The sequence below is a fragment of the Podarcis raffonei genome, chromosome 5, assembly GCF_027172205.1.
Source record: "Podarcis raffonei isolate rPodRaf1 chromosome 5, rPodRaf1.pri, whole genome shotgun sequence".
Classification (NCBI taxonomy): domain Eukaryota; kingdom Metazoa; phylum Chordata; class Lepidosauria; order Squamata; family Lacertidae; genus Podarcis; species Podarcis raffonei.
This window is the reverse complement of record NC_070606.1, coordinates 88225262-88245123: the sequence shown is the minus strand read 5'-3', so window position 1 is coordinate 88245123 and position 19862 is coordinate 88225262. Positions and strand designations below refer to the sequence as shown.

The 19862-nt window shown below is 45.6% G+C and overlaps 1 protein-coding gene across 1 annotated transcript in view; it reads right to left on the bottom strand.

Moving 5' to 3' along the window:
• The window catches only part of NLGN1 (neuroligin 1), a 628672-nt gene extending 609772 nt beyond the window's left edge, over window positions 1-18900 (bottom strand). Inside the window, exon 1 of the mRNA XM_053390579.1 lies at window positions 18026-18900. The gene's annotated coding sequence lies outside the window, so the exon portion shown is untranslated. The remainder of the gene's footprint in view (window positions 1-18025) is intronic.
• Window positions 18901-19862: the final 962 nt, after the last annotated feature.

Below are 19862 nucleotides of genomic sequence, written 5' to 3'. Positions count from 1 at the left end.
AAAACAACCATTAAATCAGGTTAAAAAGTGCCTATTTCATGCAATGCTGGAATGCGTCTTGGTTGCCAATCGCAAAGCCTGATCATTTTCCAAACACTGCATCCTTTATCCATGCCTCCTTTCTTTCCTGAAATGGCCCAGTGTCGGCAGCCCGCAGTGCAGGAATTGTGGGTATCAAGGCTTGATACCCAGGGTTGGTTCTGAGTTAGCAACTGGTGTCTGCTCAGATCCCTGGAAGACTCAATGAATTGTCGGAAGGAGGCAGAAAGGCAGGTTTGAGGTGTCAGAAGACATGATCAATTCTTCCCTTCTAGCATTCAAGGAACTGGTTCAAAAACAGGCACCATTTCAAGAGTCTATGAGGAAATAGGATCAATACCCATGAAGCTGAATGCAATGAGGATGATCAAGCAAGAACGCTGAGTGTTTACCCTAGAAGGCAACTGAAGTCTGTTGAAGAAAGTGGAAGAAATGACCATTCAGTTCCTTCTTTCCCCAGGAGTTTCATGATCAAGACGGACTGTGATGGGGTCTTATCCTTTAATAAGGGACAGGTGAAGCCACCGTATTTATTTTTTTAGCAAGCAACACTGAAGAATGGTATCTGATTCTGCACTTCCCCTTGTCCGATGATCAAAAGCTAAGGCCTGGTGTTGATTAGAGTTTTATTATATAGATCGACTTCCCATTCTGCATCAACAACCATCAGAAATAACCCATGAGAAACTAAGGGTAAGGCTACACATTCTGTCTACACAGTGGGGTCCCACAGAAAATGCCCTTATAAAAATACATTGCGGAATAGGTTCAACTGGTAGGGAAAGGATAAGGCATGCATTTGGTTTTCACATTGGGCAATTTTTAATTTAGTCACTGCATTGCACTGATATCTCACTTTTCTTCCATGATAGAACTCAAGGTGCCATACATTTGTTTGCAAGATGGTCTCCCATCCAGGCACTGAACCAGACCCAGACCTGCTTAGCTTCAACGAATTTGTTTCATCAAATGCCTCAAGACCATGCCCTGGGGACCACATGTGTCTGTCTGTAGCATCTAGTTTAGACTTGCATATCTCTTATGACACTTTCTCCCCCTTTGTAGGAAGAGGTTAAGCACCTATGGTTCATTGGGTGGTTTTGGCAATGTCAGAAACAGCCCCATTTCAGTGATTATTCAGAGATAGCTTTGAAAGGGGTTTAAAGTTCTCATGCTTTCAGAGTAAGGACAATTCTTCCCGATCTGCTTTCCAAACCCACAGTGACATCAGCACACAGCCAAACCCAATTGGCTACATACTACTGTGATGCCACCCCTGATTAGTTAGGATCACTCACATGTCTAAAGCAAAAAACGTCTGTTAGTTTCATTTGACATCAGCAGCCAATAAAACTAGTACAGTGGTACCTCGGGTTAAGTACTTAATTCGTTCCGGAGGTCCGTACTTAACCTGAAACTGTTCTTAACCTGAAGCACCACTTTAGCTAATGGGGCCTCCCGCTGCCGCCGCGCGATTTCTGTTCTCATCCTGAAGCAAAGTTCTTAACCCGAGGTACTATTTCTGGGTTAGCGGAGTCTGTAACCTGAAGCATATGTAACCCGAGGTACCACTGTAGGTTGTGATGATGTCATCCTGATTCCCCAATCTGATGGAATTCTGCATGTGATTAAACCAAGAAGAGGAGGAAGCAATAAATAAAAGAACAGCAATGAAGCAAACAGATTTTAAAAACTGGGACAATCTCATAATGTACAGTGGTACCTCAGGTTAAGTACTTAATTCGTTCCGGAGGTCTGTACTTAACCTGAAACTGTTCTTAACCTGAAGCACCACTTTAGCTAATGGGGCCTCCCGCTGCCACCACGCCGCCGGAGCACGATTTCTGTTCTCATCCTGAAGCAAAGTTCTTAACCTGAAGCACTATTTCTCTGTTAGCGGAGTCTGTAACCTGAAGCGTATGTAACCCAAGGTACCACTGTAGTTCCCTACCCCCCACCCCACCCCCGGGAAATATTTCATTACCACCAGTCCAAAGAAACCCTTTCACACACCCCAAATTGAAATGGGCTAATGATTGGCACAGCTGCACTCCTCAGCTATGTAGATTTGGACCTGAAATGGGTTGCAGCCCAGTTAATAGGTGCTTCCAATTGCGCCCTTTAGAGATTTACAATGTTGGCTATCCATCTCCCAGTCTGTAAGGCACCACTTCAGCAGACAAGCTTGCATTAGGTATTTGCACACAGCTTAGCCCAGTGAGTTGATGAGTTTTAAAGAGGCCTCTGAGTGCCCCTGGAATACGAGCAATAACTAACAGTAAGCTCCACTGAATAGATCTAAAAGCTCTTCTCTCTTAACTGAGTGACTTTTCATTTTCACTGTACCACCAATTTAACAATAAAAATTGCCAGCCAGATATGGCTTTCTCTGGAGTTTCAGCTGCAGTTAAGCCCCTTTTAACTTTAATTTTCTAATAAATATGCTTAATTAGTGGCTCAGAAGGGTTTTTCCACCCTTCCTTAATTCCTTTTTCAAAGTTATTTTTTTAAAAAAAAGTTAAACGTTTCTCAGCTGGAGGTGAGACTTTATTGAAAACAGCCAGATAAGTTAATTCTGCAGAAGAAAATGCTGAACACAAAAGGAAAAATATGAGACAAGAAGTAGTCAACATCAAATACCACCAGCTAATGTGGAGTCCTTAAAGAGTGTAATTGCATTAAGTTCCTTTTTCATCTGAACTTTTAAAGTCTACCGAGTTACAGAAATTAATGGAATGAAACTTTAAGGAGAGAGAGGGAGCCTTGCGCATTAATTTGGATGATGTTGCATAATATTTTTGTCAGCTCCCCATGTTTAAACATTGTGTACCTCCCACAGACTTCAAAAAGAATGCGAAAGGAGTTCCCTGCTGGATAGCCAACGGGTGTGTAGATATTTTCCCCTTGTCCTACGAAACAGTGTTTTACGCTAAGGAGTCAAAGAATCTAAGGAAATGTGTCTCTGGATTCTTAAAGCGAAGACTGGTGTGGCACCGGTGCTGTGGTGGGTGTCATTTGGTCACATGAGGGGATGGGAGAGTAATTCAATGATGTTCACATTCCGAAGGTGGACTTCCCTAATTTGCACTTTTCGATGCAATAGGCAGACCGAAACACAGCCATCCTTTGAAACTGGCACTTCTCCAATGCATTTTGCAATGCAAGTTATCCAGCCAAGTAATGTGTGTGTGTGCTTTTTTTAATAAAAAAAATGCATATACAGGGATAAAATATGCATAGAAATGAATATATTAGTGAGAACATACAGAAATGCATTGAGCTGAATTCAATGCCACTCTATTAAAAATGATCCATCTACAAAAGCATATCAGCTAAGTTGCCAGGCGGAATGACCCCCCTCCCTCACTGTTTTGAGGATTCTCCCAACCCAAGAGTCAGTTCCAGGAGTGGGGGCATGCAGGGGAGGCGAGGAAGGAGACCCCTCAGGCACAGGGGTTCCACTGATGGTGAATCCCACCTATTATACTTGCGAGAATTATTTTGCAAAATGGTGTACGTTAGGCAAATTCCGAAAAATAATAATCGTATATTAGGATAAAATTATATTAAAATTATATTAAAAGACGCCTGCTTCTTGGGAGAAGGGCAATGACAGGCCTAGACAGCATCTTGAGAAGTAGAGACGTCACCTTGCCAATAAAGGTCCGTATAGTTAAAGCCATGGTTCTCCCAGTAGTGATGTATGGAAGTGAGAGCTGGACCATAAAGAAGGCTGATCGCCGAAGAATTGATGCTTTTGAATTATGGTGCTGGAGGAGACTCTTGAGAGTCCCATGGACTGCAAGAAGATCAAACGCATCCATTCTTAAGGAAATCAGCCCTGAGTGCTCACTGGAAGGACAGATCATGAAGCTGAGGCTCCAGTACTTTGGCCACCTCATGAGAAGAGAAGACTCCCTGGAGAAGACACTGATGCTGGGAAAGATGGAGGGCACAAGGAGAAGGGGGCGACAGAGGACGAGATGGTTGGATAGTGTTTTCGAGGTTACCAGCATGAGTCTGACCAAACTGCGGGAGGTAGTGGAGGACAGAGGTGCCTGGCGTGCTCTGGTCCATGGGGTCACAAAGAGTCGGACATGACTAAACGACTAAACAACAACAAATATTAAAATCCTGATGAGGATTTTTCTTAATGGGGGGGGAGGGTGAAGATTGCTGATGTGAAAATGTATGGGCAGGAAGAATGATAAACTGCAAGAAACCAAAAGCTACCAATTTGCCCCTGCTTAGTCACATGCTTGTTGCATTCTGCGGCATTTGTTCACAGGACGGGAAAGGAGCGTGCAAAAGTTAAACCACTTCTGCCACACTTAAAGTTGGCAGTGGTGGTTTTTTTAACACACGCTTGCTGTCTTTAAAACAAATACCTGTGATTTGTAGCAAATAGGTGTTCAAGCTATTTCCTCCACAGATAAAACGTTTTGCCACAAACGGGTTTAAAAAAAAAAAGCAAGCCCAATGATGCACAATCGGAGGATCCTAGCCAATCAGGGATCCTAGTTACAAGGAGGAGCCCTGCACATGCACACCTGTACATGCATAGGGCTGTTTCTCGTTAACCCTAAATGGGTGGCCACTGGGGTGTGGCCAGCTGCTCCATCCACAATCAAGGCATGTGCTTCCCATGGCCATGGGTTTCCACACACACACACACACACACAGAGAGAGAGAGAGAGAGAGAGAGAGAGAGAGAGAGATGTGTCAGCTAGAAAATCTAGGTAACCATCAAGCGAATCACAGTGGAGCAAGTGTCTCATGTACATGGAGGCAGTCTGCACAAGGGGATTTTCTTTTCTGATGGATGGCCTACTGAGGCTCATGTGGCCAATGTCTACAAACCGATAAAGTACTGTTGCACACCTCCCCAAGCTCTGAGCAGTGTGAGATTCCAGGGGTTTGAGGAGCTTACCCAGGGTTCGTGTTTCCTTCGGGATGGGGTACAGCAGAGACTGTGGTGTCTTTATGATATATGGTTTATTTACACATATACACAACCTGAGCCTGCAATGGAGGGGTTCACAGCAAAAACACCCCAAGAGGGCCTTTCCTCCCCCATAGCTGCAATCATTTATTAGGATAAAATTATATTAAAATCCTGATGAGGATTTTTCTTAAAAGAATGGGGGGGTGGAGGGTGAAGTTTGCTGGTGTGAAAATGTATAGGCAGGAAGAATGATAAACTGTGAGAAACCAAAAGCTACCAATTTGACCCTGCTTAGTCACATGTTCATTGCTTTCTGAGGCATTTGTTCACAGGACGGGAAAGGTGCGTGCAAAAGCTCAAACCACTTCTGACACACTTAAGGGTGCTGGTGGTGGTTTTTAACACACGTTTGCTTCAGGCGGAAATCAGGCTCTGACTCTCCCTCAGCAGCTTGCTGCTTTTTCTTCTTGCTCACACAGCTGCAACACCCAACTCTGGCGTTGTTCTTCTAACAGTGAGTTGAGGGAGGGGCCCCACCCATTTCACATAAAGCTCTTTTCCTTTTTTCTCTTAATGGCCCATCGCCCAGGCGATCGCCTCATCAGGAAGCAAGCCTGGCTTATATTTTAATACTTGCTTGATCCAAGGGTTCAAAGGGTACTCCCCTGCTCCCAAACTTATAACCGTACACTCTTCCCAACCCCTACTCCCACCCTGCCTTTGAAAGTATATGTAAGGTAAAGGTAAAGGGACCCCTGAACATTAGGTCCAGTCGTGACCGACTCTGGGGTTGTGGCGCTCATCTTGCTTTATTGGCCGAGGGAGCCGGCGTACAGCTTCTGGGTCATGTGGCCAGCATGACTAAGCCGCTTCTGGCGAACCAGAGCAGTGCATGGAAACGCTGTTTACCTTCCCGCCGGAGCGGTACCTATTTATCTACTTCCACTTTGATGTGCTTTCGAACTGCTAGGTTGGCAGGAGCAGGGACCGAGCAACGGGAGCTCACCCCATCGTGGGATTCGAACCGCCAGCCTTCTGATTGGCAAGTCCTAGGCTCTGTGGTTTAACCCACAGCGCCACCCGCATCCCAACAAAAGTATATGTATTCATAAGCAAATTGATGCAGTTGCAATCGGTTCATTGATTTCTTTAAACAGTCCTACTTGTTTCTCCTTTCAGACGAGAGACCCAGTTTGCTGGGCTATTCCTCATCACTTCTTGCCCCATTCAGGGTGCCGATTGGCTACTGTGCCTACATTCCAGTCAGCAACGGCACACAAAGTAGGCTGCGTACACACTAACCCATATGTCGCACAAAAATGTAGTGTTTCCTTAATCCAGAATAGTTTGTGCTCTTTGTCAAAATGCTGCTTCTGATCCAGATTCTGATGTCCACTAGGCTGAACGCAGTCACTTGATACACATTTGAAATCTTCCTCCTTGATTAGATTACCACGCCTTTTCCAACCTGAACATGTCTCAAGTGAATGAAGAAGAATCGCCATCTTGGTGTACATTTACTCACAACACACACATACACACCCCAATTGCCATCACCTGCTTTCAAACAAACACACTGCTTTCATGTGTTTTCAAACTGACACACAGTGGGGTAATCTCCAGTGGGCTTTTCTATTCCGAATGAAACCAGTTTCTCAAAAAGTGCTTTGCAGAACCAAAAAAATAAAAAAAAATGCAATAGATCTAGATTGTGTGTGGTAGGGTTGCCATACATCCGGAATTTCCCGGACATGTCTGGGATTCCCTTTAATGTCTGGGAAAATCCAGATTTGGGTGATTTCTGGGGGTGAGGAAAGCTCTGAAACCTCTATTTTTTGCAATTTTGCAAAAAAAAAAAAGCTCAAGAACTTTGCCTTAAAAAGCTGAACTTTTCTGTCCGGATTTTCACTTTCTAAAATATGGCAGCCCTAGTGTGTGGACTACGGGGAGGTGGGGTGGATAAGTACTTAGTCTCCTTAGATTCGAAAGCAAAACATCATGTGTACACATCCTTAACCACGGGAGAGAATGTACACTGTATTGTCACTCTCACCCCCACCTCAACTTACTGATCTGAAGATACTTTCACAGACCCATGGCCTGGTTGAGATGCCTTCTGGCTGTGATGGAAAACCATAATTGCTCATTGGGGTTGGTGTTTCATTTTTTAAAAACATACTTGAAAATCCAGGATCTAAGATAAAACTGCCAGCATTGTGGTGCTTTTACACAAATCAATGATGCAGCCATGTTTGCAATAAGGTTTTGTCGTTTTCGTCTTATTTCTGTGGAGTATTTAAAATATTAAGCAGTCTAGAAATGCTTTAAAATAAATAAAGGCATGAAAACTGTGTACAGTCTGTACCTGAAAAGGGATATTGTCAACATAAGCCTCTGCTGGAATCTTCCTAGTGCCGTAGGCAATGGGGAGTAAATATTCCAAACAAACAAACATAACTTGTATCAGAGAGCAGGTCCATTATTTCTAGTAGGTCAAGTGAATGAGTGGGAGGACCTGGGTAGACCAGGCCTCTGACAAACTTGTATTCCTGTCTGCTTCTCCAGGGTTTCTCAATAGATGTACTTGCTGTCTATTAGGAATCTAGACAACATATTCCCACTTGCTTCTGAACCTCCTGTTCTTTTCCTGAGTCCCTTTTACTCATCCATACCTTAATTAATCACACTGCTGGTACAATAAATTTCACACACCCTATCTGCACTGCATTTTCCCTACACACACACCAAGAAAATCGAGTCTCCAACTCCACGGTTGTCATACACTACTCTCACTCACCCCGCCCTCCAGCAAACTCTGTATAACAACATCAGGTTACTTTGCAAGGCTAGCATAACCCACGTTCTCTAAGCCACAGCTCCATCCCTCTGCAATATGGGTATGATAATGATAAACTTGACGTGGGTAGGGAAAATTGTTTAAATAATTACAACAACATCTGGGGACTCCAGGTTGAGAAAGGCTGGTGCAGACTGTTAGAAACTCAGCTGTATGGTGTGTAGTGGAATATTCCATCATCCTACCCCACTGGTAATGTTCTTCCAGCACAGGCCATTCATGGTGATGGGATACTAAGCAACGTGGATTTAAAATACCAAGAAGAAACAAATCCATTCTCAGGTTTTGCAAATCCATCAGCTCAGTTACTAGAATAATTGTAACTTGGGTCAGGCCAACAGTGCATCCTGGGTCCAGACCAGATGCACTGGTCTCTTGAGTTTCTTTATCGATTGGAGAGTACAATCAATTCAAGATCTGCTAGCACTTAGAGGGATGCTTTAACAAATTGCCCTTTGTGGCAAAACAACATTTGACCCCTTGGTCCCAACTCCACATTTATTTGCAGTCTGCTAGAAATATATCAGCTTTTTCATTTCCATTTGTTTCAGCGTAGAGCTCGTTTTTCTCTGATAATGTAAATGTTAAGGCATGTAAGCAAAAGTTTTTGGTATAAAATATAATGCAAATGTAGGACTGCCACCTGATTAAATAAATCACTCATGTGATTTTTAATTGATTGATCACTTAATTAAAATCCCCATGTTTTTCCCAACTGTTAAAATGGGGGGGGGGAGCATACTTTGTGCCTGCTACGGACATCAAAAAGCAATCTCAGACGTGCCATGCCCTCCTGCAAGAGAAAGTAAGGGAATGCTAATATGATGCCTGTCATCTGTAGCTTTCATTACTACTTTACAGGATATATATAGAATATCATTTAACCGAACCGATTAAGTGACTGAAGTTTGCAACCCTAAATCAAAGGCATTGCAATAAGTGTAAACAGCATTGAGGCTCAAACACGATTGCTGCAAACCAAACCAAAGTAGAAGTTCCTGAAAAGCTTCTAAAAAGTGCAGACTAACTTCAGTCCATGGGGCTACTCTAAGTATGACTCAGTTGGATACAACATCATGCATCTGCCCAAACCTAAGGCTGCAACAGGCCATAAGAGGCCACACTGCCTTCTCCTTTAGTATGAAAGACCCTACGCTAGGGGTTTTGTGACTTCCTACCCTCAGGGAAGCCATTCCATACCTATTTTCTGCCAATGAGTCCATCAGATCTGCCAAGGATCTTGGGTCATTTCCTAGGCACAGGCTCAGTACAGGTGCTGACCATTTTGTGGACATCCAATTGACACATGACCACCGATGCATTGGTCCTCTTGGGCCCGGAAGAGGGCAGAATGGGGTGCAATGGGGAGGAGTGGGCTTGTGCATGCTCAACCAATGCGCACGCGGGCCAGGAACAGAACTGCCGCACAAAATGATTACCGCCTGTAAGTATAGGGACAGGTCATACTTCTTAGGCATCTTCGTTAACACACAGGAACTGAGGGTGCACTGCTGAATGCAACTCCACCCTGTATTCAAACAATTGTCTGTCATTGCTGATTTCTTCAGCAACCTAATCTTCCAAGGAGCCATTTGAAAACCACTGGACTAAGTCTTTATGGCTCCAGTGATCAAATCCAACACGAAAAAAGCAGCCCATTCAAATAATGGAGTGTAGATTGACCCACCTGACCCTGAACCAATGATGAAGGCCTTTTGAGAAGCTCAGACAGAAGGTGCTCACGCCCTACTGGGGATGAATGGACAGAAGCATCTCTTCTATGCAGGACTAAGAATAATTGTAGGCAAATTTTCTTTTGACTTAAATCAGGTCCCCATGGTAAAGTCCCCACCCCAACAATGTATACTGCCCATCAAAGGGCTCAGTAAGGCTCCTGGATTTGTTGCTTGCCTAAGTCTGAAGAACCAGGGGAGGTTGCAATATGTGTTTGTGAACGGCATTGGCTCAAAGGGGAGGGAGACAAGGTGTGCAGGTATAAGGTAGCATTCTTTCCCATTCTACAGAGCAAACGGGGGAGCTGTATCCTACCTCTACCAGAAGTTACCCTTATGAGATTTAATTTACCATACACCTAGATCAGCAATGTTCCCGGTGCAATAATGAATGACTTAGTTGACCTCCTGAACCCTAGCGTTTGCCTGCAATTCACTGCCGTTTAAGGATCTCCTGTTATTGCCGCATTCATGGGCACAGGAACCTGAAAGATTTCGTGGCAGCACACAGACAAGACCAATTGTTTCAAAGGCAGCTGAGTCGGTTGTATTTAAAAGGGAGAGAGTACTTGCAAATGAAACAAAGCAGTTCTGCTAACAGTACCCTGCTGATATCATTATTCCTGCTGATATCATTATTCCTTTACTATCAGACACTGTTTTCAGTGGCCTTGATCCACATGTTTTTGGAAGTACCTTCCCCTGCCCGCATTCAAGGAGGAAGGGGCAAAAGGGGAACCAACAATTGCCGCCTGGTTTTGGGAGAGGACAATTCTTAATTAACTTTCAGGAGATGGGGGCTTGTTAGGAACTGCAGTGGGAGAGGCTATTTCTGACTTTTCTTCTCCTTTGTTTTTTTCCACTCTGCTAAGCCCCTGCTCTCTGAAATTTATTTTGAGTTCTCCCCCAAACCCCCACTCATGCTCCAAACTCTTCTCCCAAGAATGGGGCAGAAAATGTGGAGTGGGCATTCAAATCCACTGCTAACTTTCCTTCCCTCCTACCGAAGAGAACGCTTGCTCTCTTACACCAGCATGGTGGAGTGGTTAAGAGCGGCAGACTCATAATCTGGTGAACCGGGTTTGCGTCTCCGCTCCTCCCCATGCAGCTGCTGGGTGAGCTTGGGCCAGTCACACTTCTCTGAAGTCTCTCAGCCCCACTCACCTCACAGAATGTTTGTTGTGGGGGAGAAAGGGAAAGGAGAATGTTAGCCGGTTTGAGACTCCTTCGGGTAGTGATAAAGCGGGATATCAAATCCAAACTCTTCTTCTTCCATGTTGATTGCTGAGTCAACAGTGTGGACTACTAGAGGCTGCCTTGCTCAGAGTCAGACCACCGATTCATCTAGCTCAGTATTGTCCTCACTCACTGGCAGGTTTTCTGGGAGGGTTGACTCCCAACCCTACCTGGAGTTGTCAGGGATTGAACCAGGGACCTTTTGAATGCAAAGCAGATGCTCTACCACTGAGCTATAGTCCCTCCCTATCATAAATCAAGCCTATATGATGGATATCCTAGGAGCGGTTCATCAACCAAAGAAGACACTTAGGCTGGAAACGGGAACCTCTGTCCTTGGAGGTCTTCAAACAGCAGCTGAGCACAAGTATCTGTCAGGAATACATCAAGTCAGGTCAACTTCTCTACATTTCAACCACTCTGTCCTTCATAAACTAATCCTGAGCCAAACCCATGGGTTTTCTTTATCTTTTAGAAAGTTTATCTTGCTCAGGCCTGCTTTGTATGCAAGGGGCTAGGTGTGCATACATGTCTCTCCACACTAGATCTGTGCTGTGGTAAAGAGGAGCCTGGCTGTGGCTCATAGACAGAATTGCAGTGGAAAAGAAAATGGATGATGAACAGGGCAAATTACACTAGATGGCTGGTGATAGAGAAGTTCTGCTCAGCTCATTTTCCTCTGTGCTTGTGTTTTTGAGCTCTTCATCATGACTTCCCACATTTCCCACTGGAAGACAAGTCAGTCTCCTTGTTCTCTATCTTTAAAATGGGTGTTTTTCGTTATTTATTTATTCAACTTATCAGTAAGTATTCCCTGGGTGGCTGCCAACAAAACCATCGTTCATATCTATCATAAAATCGGCAGAAATAATAGACAACTGCAAAAAACAAACCATATTTGTTTCAGTGACAGTATAAAATAATTTGAGACTTAAAACACAATTTAAAAGCCAAGGTGATAGAAAAGGGCTTTGTCCGGTGCTGGTAAGACCACAAAGAAGGCACCAAGTGAGTCTCTCTTAAGAGAAGCATTCCATAGCTGCGGTGCCACTACCAAAAAGGCTATCCCTCTCCTTAGTGGTCACCTATCTCAGTTCTGTGCATATGAAGAAGGATCTTAAGATTCATGTAGACATTTGCAGGGAGATGATCCTAAGGCATTTTAGAGTTCTATAGATTAAATGCAGCACTTTAAATTGGGTCCCAATACCAACTGAGAGTGAGTGCAGCTGGGAAAGCACTGTCATGTTGTTGTTGTTTAGTCGTTTAGTCGTGTCCGACTCTTCGTGACCCCATGGACCAGAGCACGCCAGGCACCTCTGTCCTCCACTACCTCCCGCAGTTTGGTCAGACTCATGCTGGCAACCTCGAAAACACTATCCAACCATCTCGTCCTCTGTCGCCCCCTTCTCCTTGTGCCCTCCATCTTTCCCAGCATCAGTGTCTTCTCCAGGGAGTCTTCTCTTCTCATGAGGTGGCCAAAGTACTGGAGCCTCAGCTTCATGATCTGTCCTTCCAGTGAGCACCCAGGGCTGATTTCCTTAAGAATGGATGCGTTTGATCTTCTTGCAGTCCATGGGACTCTCAAGAGTCTCCTCCAGCACCATAATTCAAAAGCATCAATTCTTCGGCGATCAGCCTTCTTTATGGTCCAGCTCTCACTTCCATACATCACTACTGGGAAAACCATGGCTTTAACTATACGGACCTTTATTGGCAAGGTGACGTCTCTACTTCTCAAGATGCTGTCTAGGCCTGTCATTGCCCTTCTCCCAAGAAGCAGGCATCTTTTAATTTCGCACTGTCATAACATGATGAAAATACCCAGTCACAATACCATGGGGGCTCTATTTTGAACCAACTGTAGAGGCAGCCCCATCCACAAGACATTGCAGTAGTCTATGTGAGGGGTTACCAGTTGGCATCCATCCATCTCAGGGTGGAGATAGTTACCACCCACAAATCACAAACACTCTGCTGAGAAGTGTGATTCTCTCCAGCCTCACATAACTCTAGCATGTTTGAATCCAAATTAGTTCATGAAAGGGTTAAACCATAGAGTAAGCTGTCCTGCCAGGCTTAGCCTGTCATCACTTTCCATCTTGAGAGAAACTGGGTCACCAAGCCCAGGGCTGTCTTAAGCATATGCGGCGCCGGGGTGCAAAGGGCCCCAGGTTGCCCAGTCCCAGGCGCACAGGACGGCAAAGCCAACTGGCCGCCTCAGTGTCTCGCTGGCTTGGTCACCCCCAAACTTGCAGTGCAGAAGAGCCTGCTGTGGCGCTCTGACCGACGGGCAGGCTTTTCCCCAGACTCAACTCTTAGGCCCCGGACTCTCGACCTGGAGCCCCTGAGAACCGGGTGCCTGGGTGCCCCGCACCCCTGGCACCTATGGGTAAGACGGCCCTGATCAAGGCTTATAACCTCCAAGTGAGGTTATATCTCACTCTCCAAGTGGGTTTCAGCATGCAAGGAGCTCTAAACTAGTCACTCCAGCGCATGGCTTTAACCAGCCTCTTTTTGTTTCAGACCACAATGGAGTCTGAAACAAATATTTTTCTCCACCAATAGTTTAGTAACTTTTACCTTTTGTAATTAAGCAGCATCTTTTCTGACTGTTGTATAGAAAAGCACCTGAATCTGACATTTGAAGAGTTTTGTGAGGAGTCCATTGTATGACTTACTAAAAACATTTGTTCTGTGTCTATGCTAGGGAAGTGAGATCGCTTGGAAAGAGCTTTTAAAAGAGGGCATTTTAGGGACTCACTGGAAGGTTTTACACACCTTTCTTTGCTGCTTGTACTGTGGTGCTAAATCTCTGCTGGGCTTCTCTCACCCAAGAGTGCTTGCCCCAAACTTGGGTCTTGGCCTCCAAGATTCCAACACTTTTCACCATAGAAACCAACAGCAGCAATACAATCAATGACACATCAACAAGGGGTAGATTTCAGGGGAGGCAACCCAGGCAAAGAACTGGATCATCTGGCTAGGAGGAACACCTGCCTGATACAACCATCTACTAAGCAGCTGAATCAAAGCGTTCATATGGCATGAATAAATACAGATTTATAGATCATAGCTTTGCATTTATCATCTTATGTGGAAGAGATAAAGCATGTGTCTGACAAAACAAGGTATCCAAAGTTGAAGGAATGGGGGGGGGTACTAAAGATTCTTCTTGCTGAGGACCAATGCTGAGCATTGGGCGTAACTGCTTCCAACATCAGAAGCACTATGCCTCTGAATATCAGTTGCCCAGTGGTGGACTGTAGGGTTGAGCTATAGCACATACTTGACCTCCCAGCAGCTGGGTCACTGCTGCTTACTAAGAGAGTGGGAAAGTCAAGGCGGAAAGGCTGGTGTTGTGCAAACACACTAGCAAGAGCACCATATTGGTTCTGCCAGTGTGTTCGCACAGTGCTGACCTCCCTCCTGCCTGGCCTTTCCCACTCTCCCTCCTGGGGAGGAGAGGCATCTCCACTTCTGGGAGGTCAGGTACGTGCCACAACCCCACCCTACCACTCACTGCTGCAGCAGCTGGGATGCAAAAGTGGGGACGGCACTTCTGTGCGCTGGTCCTGTTTGCAGGATTCCCATAGGCATCTGGTAGGCCAGTGTGAGAGCAAGATGCTGGATTAGATGGGTCTTTGGACTGATCCAGCCCACAATAACCCCAGGCGTTGAGAAACCCATCTATGTCTACTCGCATAATAGAATGCCACAGAACGTTCAGATGAACAGCTGGGAGAAGGTGGCTTTCCTAAAGCTTCTCAGCTGCTTCACGCCAAAGACAAGACTTGAACCAGGGACTTCCCTTCTCACTGTTCAGTGGATGGGAGTCCATGCTAGAGCAGTCTTGAGTGCTGCAAGCCAGGCAGAATCATTCCTGCCCGTTCAGTGTAGTAGCCCCCGGCCCCAGGAACAAGCCCTCCAAGGGATGATCAGAAGCCACATAAACATTTCGCAGCAAAGCTACAAGGTAATTCTCTAGTTAAGAAATTAGTTTCATTGATTAATTATATTCAATACTCGGCGGCCTAGAGAAAGAGAGCTCACATGATGAATAGAGCCTATGTTTCTAATGATGTTTTCCTACAATGAATGATTTGTCAATACTGTTAAATGGAACTCCAGCTGAAACGTGGGGCGATATATTTAAAACAAATGATCAGAGGCAATCAGATACACAAACGTTGTCTCTAGCATCAGCTGCAGAAGTGTTTCAGAAGAGGCAACGAACAGGAACAAGGGGCTTGTGGGGGGAAGTTAGGTAAGCGTAAAATCTTTTTGTGGGCTCTTCTTTTTGGGGGGGTGGGGGATGAGAGGCTTCAGCGGCTGGGGGCTTCTGTGATTCGTCGGAAGAGGGGCTTTTAAAAAGACATTTCTTTCTGTTATTCATCCTAAATGTAAATGGTGGATTAAAAAAGGAAGAAAAAGAGGAGGGGAGACAAACTCCAGCAAATCCCATTAATAAAAAAAGCATGAAAATAAAGGCAGCAGGGATGGACTGGAAGGAATATATATATATATATATATATATATATATATATATATATATATATATCCTTCTTCTCCATCACCACTTCCTCCAGTGCTGCAGGAGCATTAAATATATTCTGCTGAAAAACTGAATGCCACAGTCCCTGCGTTTATTTAAGAGGATTGCAAAGGCTAACGCCAGAACCAGCCGACTTACTACAACATTTCACTCCCCCCCCCTCCTTCCCTTTTAATCAAAACATGGAATCGGATGGTCTAAACCGTGTTGCCCACTTGGGTTTTGTGCAAGTCACTAAATCATCCCCTGTGGTGTCTTAGTTCTTTGTCTGAAACAAGAACAATGTGAATTTTCTGGTGCCCTTTTGGTGAATGGACCCATCCCATCACCCCTGTCCCTAATCACCCGTGATCTTCTCATCAGATGTGCCCTCAGTTCCCTGTGGCTGTCAAGTGGTAAAGAATCGCTGGATATTTCATATTGATGGGTTTTTTTATTTTTAAAAAAAACATAGCAAAAGATCTATGGTCAAATGCCACCCAGCATTTCTTGACGACACCTTTATTACCAAGAACCCTTTTAGCAATTGTTCACGGCAATTAATTATTTTGGAAATGGATGCATTAAAAAAAAGGTTAACATTTATCCTTAGAGGAGCACAAGTAATTTGTGATAGATACAGACTGCTTTATTAGCACAGAGAGATTTTATTTTAAGACAAAAAAGGACCATTAAATCCCATAAAAAGCAGAATATTTCTGCAATTAGCTGCTTGCTGAAAGCCTTGCTCTTTCCCAAGTATGAACCTGGGATATAAAATATGGCCCAGAGAGCTCACTGATGGAGACCAAGGATCTATATCGTTGAGAGGCCAAGCCTAATTTCTTTTATGTCACCTTCCCCTTACCTCAGCTCTAACAGCTTCATTGCATATGGTTATATCCCAGGGAGAGTTAATTGCAATTCAAATGATTCTTTGTAATGCAAATAAATTCCAGCCAGGTGTTTCCCACCATCCTTTTCTTTACACCACTTCCTGCCCCTCATAAAACAGGAGAAAGACCTCTACAGAGCATGTTTCAGCAGAGCGGATGAGAATCGCCCCAAGAAAGTAACATGGAAGGAAATCACCCAGGAGGGGAGAATAACTATAAGGGAAATAACAGACATGTTATGATGATGAAGAAGAGAAGGCCAGGTTGGGTTGGTGCCAGATCCTGCGAAGGAGATGAACTGAAGTGAAGGCAGTTGCTCCAAGGGGATGCTTTATAATCTATCAGCGCCTCTCTGTAGCCAGCGTTTGAACACTCATGCACAAATGCACAAGCACACCCATCACCACCCGTCTCTCTGACGCCTAGTGACTGATAAGCTACTGCGCTTAACTCATTTAAAGACACACCGAACAGCAATGCCTATGGAAGAACCTTGTGTGGCCAGAAAGCTTGCAAACGTTCTCAGTGCAAGCATCTTATGTTTCCCAATCTCTCTTCCCAACCCTCCTCCCCTTCAGTTCATTTGCCTGATTCCACTGTCTTTCCACATCCTCTTTCCTTCCTCTGTTTCCTGGCTGCTGCTCCCAGTCATTCTTCAGCTGCCAATAACTAGCAAGCACCATGCACAGAAGATTCAGATGCACTAGCACCCTTGTGATTCTCACTAACGCTTCTCCAGCGTGTTGCATGGGGGTGTCTCTCTCGCACACCCTCCGCGGGGCTTCCTCCTTGCCCCCCACAACTGCACGCTCCTCTGCCAACGCACCTCTGTCTCGCCCCCATAAAGACTTTTCTCTATCCTTCCCAAACACAGAGCCACTTATTAAGAAGCTGGTCACTAAGGAGTCAAGCCTAGGTGAAGTATATCACAGAGATTGCAGCCAGAGGCTGAGAACCACAGGAGAGGACAGGTCAAGAATTCATGCATTTTAAAAGCACAGGGAGAAGAAAATGTTTGGGGAGAGTGTTACTGGAAAACTAGCCCATTCCAAAATATATATATATATATCCCACTGCTTCTGGCTTTTTGAAGCAAGGATTATGGGCTTTCCCCCCGCTAAGGGCAAATATGAACAGAGCCCCAAACGTACAACCAAAGCCTTAATCAATAAATGCCCCCCCTCCACTTCTACAAGGATCAGGCTGTCTTCTCCACCCTATTCTTAACTGATGGTGCTGACTCCCTCGAATTAAATGGGCTTTATTTATAAGAGCTGCAGCAAATACCTTGATATATAAAGACTTTTTAGTTCCACTTGTCAAGTTTCTCCTAGGCACATAAATAATAAAGGCCGGCTTTTGCCTGCTGCTTATGTATGCTGTGTTAATGCAGACTGCTGTGGAAGAAGAGGAAGTATACCCCAAAAAGGGGAAAGAGTGGGGGGGGTGGGAACTGTTCCTTTAATCAGAAGATACTGGCATGTGTGTTTGAAATCCAGCTCTCCCATACAGACAAAACATGCCTGGAGCAGACATAAACTCTTATAATACTGGAGGAGGGGTGGAGGGTTAATCAGATTTAATACTAGAGCGCACACAAAGACAATTCAGATATATTTTGCGGGGGAAGCATAGGAGAGATTTGGACCTGAGGTGGGGGGGGGACGGCGGAAAGAGAAATGAACCCCTTCTGGGGAAAGCAATGGGGAGAAAGAGGCAAGTTATTGGAAAGCCCAGATAGATAACATGCTGGCGTCTTGGAAAGGACAGAAATAGATGCCTTACCTTATCAAACTACTCCTCCTTTTGTACCTGATCTGCAATCATAAATACTTGGAGAAGAAGAGGAAGCTAAGTTGAAGGCTGGGTCTTGTTTTAGGAAAAGGAAAAAACAAGGGGGGAGCAAGCAACGTGCATGTCTTTAATGCTCCTCTTCTGGAAAGGGACTCGACGGAAGAATGTGCCAAGCTGGTTCCTTAGTATCCATTAGCTCCCTAGAGGATTCCAAATGTCTTGAGGAGAGGAGAGGGGAGAGGCGTCCAGGAGAGGTAGGATGGAGAGAAGAAGAGAATTTGGTGGGGAAGGGGAGGAAGGAGAAAAGAGGAAAATCGCAAAATCTGTGCCTTTCTACATCCAGCGAGAGGCTGTCGCTGCGACCGATCCTACACCAACGCCCCCCTCCCCACTCACCCCACCCCCCCAAAAAAGGAGCGGGAGAAAGGAGAATTTCAGAAGACGTGTCTCGCTACAAACTTGGCAAGCCAAACGTAGAAACACGTCGGGAGAGAGGAAATTAATTTCTAAAATTATTTGCAGAGAGAAAAGTCACTTGCAAGGAGGGGAATTGCAGCTCTGTATCTATAGATAGATATCATGCAAAATCCCCAAGGGTGATTAAAAAAAATTATTATTATTATTATTTAAAATTTAAAAAAAGGAAGGAGAGAAGGATGAAGGGAGAAGGGCGATCAGGGAAGAGCAGCACACAGTGGCCCAAGGAGACGGGATCACGAAGGAGACAGAAGGCTGTACATCCGTAGGCAAAGGGAGCATCAGCCGCTTTCCAAATTCGAGCAAAGGCTCCTGCAGTTCAGTTGCCTTTTTCGCCCCCCTTCCGCTGCTGCTGCTGCTGCTGCTGCCGCCGCCGCTGCTACCTGTAGACATAAGAGGGAGGCGCGGGCACGCTCAGGCGCGCGCGCTCACGGGCACACGCCGCCACGCGCGCCGAACAGCCTCGCAGCTGTGTGCGGAGCGCGCGCGCGAAGGGGCGCGCTTGCACAGCAGCAGCAACAGCAGCAGCCGAGGCGAGCACAATCAAAGCTAGGAGAAAAAGGAATGCGTTCAGGCTTTCGTTCACCTCTAGCTTTTCCCCATCTCCATTGCATGACTGGGGAGAAGTTGCAGAGGGAGGTGGGGGGCAATCCCTGGGAAGCGAGGGGATCCCTCGCTTGGGGAGGGGTGTGTGTGTGTGTGTGTGTGTGCCTGCGCGCGCCTGCGCGCAAAGCCCTCGTCCAACCCGCCCCCGCTGTTAGCGTTCACTGACACACACCCCCACATATACACACACACATATGCATGCACACACCTCCCGTTTTTCCGCTTTGGCTGGCAGCAGCGTGGTGGCAGCACTGAGGGTGACAAAGGTCCCGGCGTCAACTGTGACGTGGAACAGGGAAATTAAAGAAAAACGGGGCGGAGGAGGGGGGATCCACACTCTGTGTGTGTGTGTGTGTGTGTGTGTGTGTGTGTGTGTGTTTCGGGCCGGGGGTGGAGACGGAGGGAGGCAGCAGCGTCTCTGCAAATGCTGGCCTTGAAAGTCCGTCCCCATCCTTTCTCTCCCCCAATATTCTCGCGCAAAGGTGGAACTTCCAGGGAGAGACGCAGGCCGGCAGTATAGAATCGCGGAGTTGGAAGAGAACCCCCGGGGTCATCTAGTCCAGCCTCCCGCGATGCAAGAATTTCATCTCGTTCGTGCATGGCAGATGGCCACTCAACCTCTGCTTAAAAACCTCCAATATAGGAGAATCCACACACTCGCCACAAGGGAGCCTATTCTAGTGTCGAACTGCTCTTACTGTCAGAAAGTTCTTCCTGATGCTTAGTCGGAACCGCCTTTTTTTTA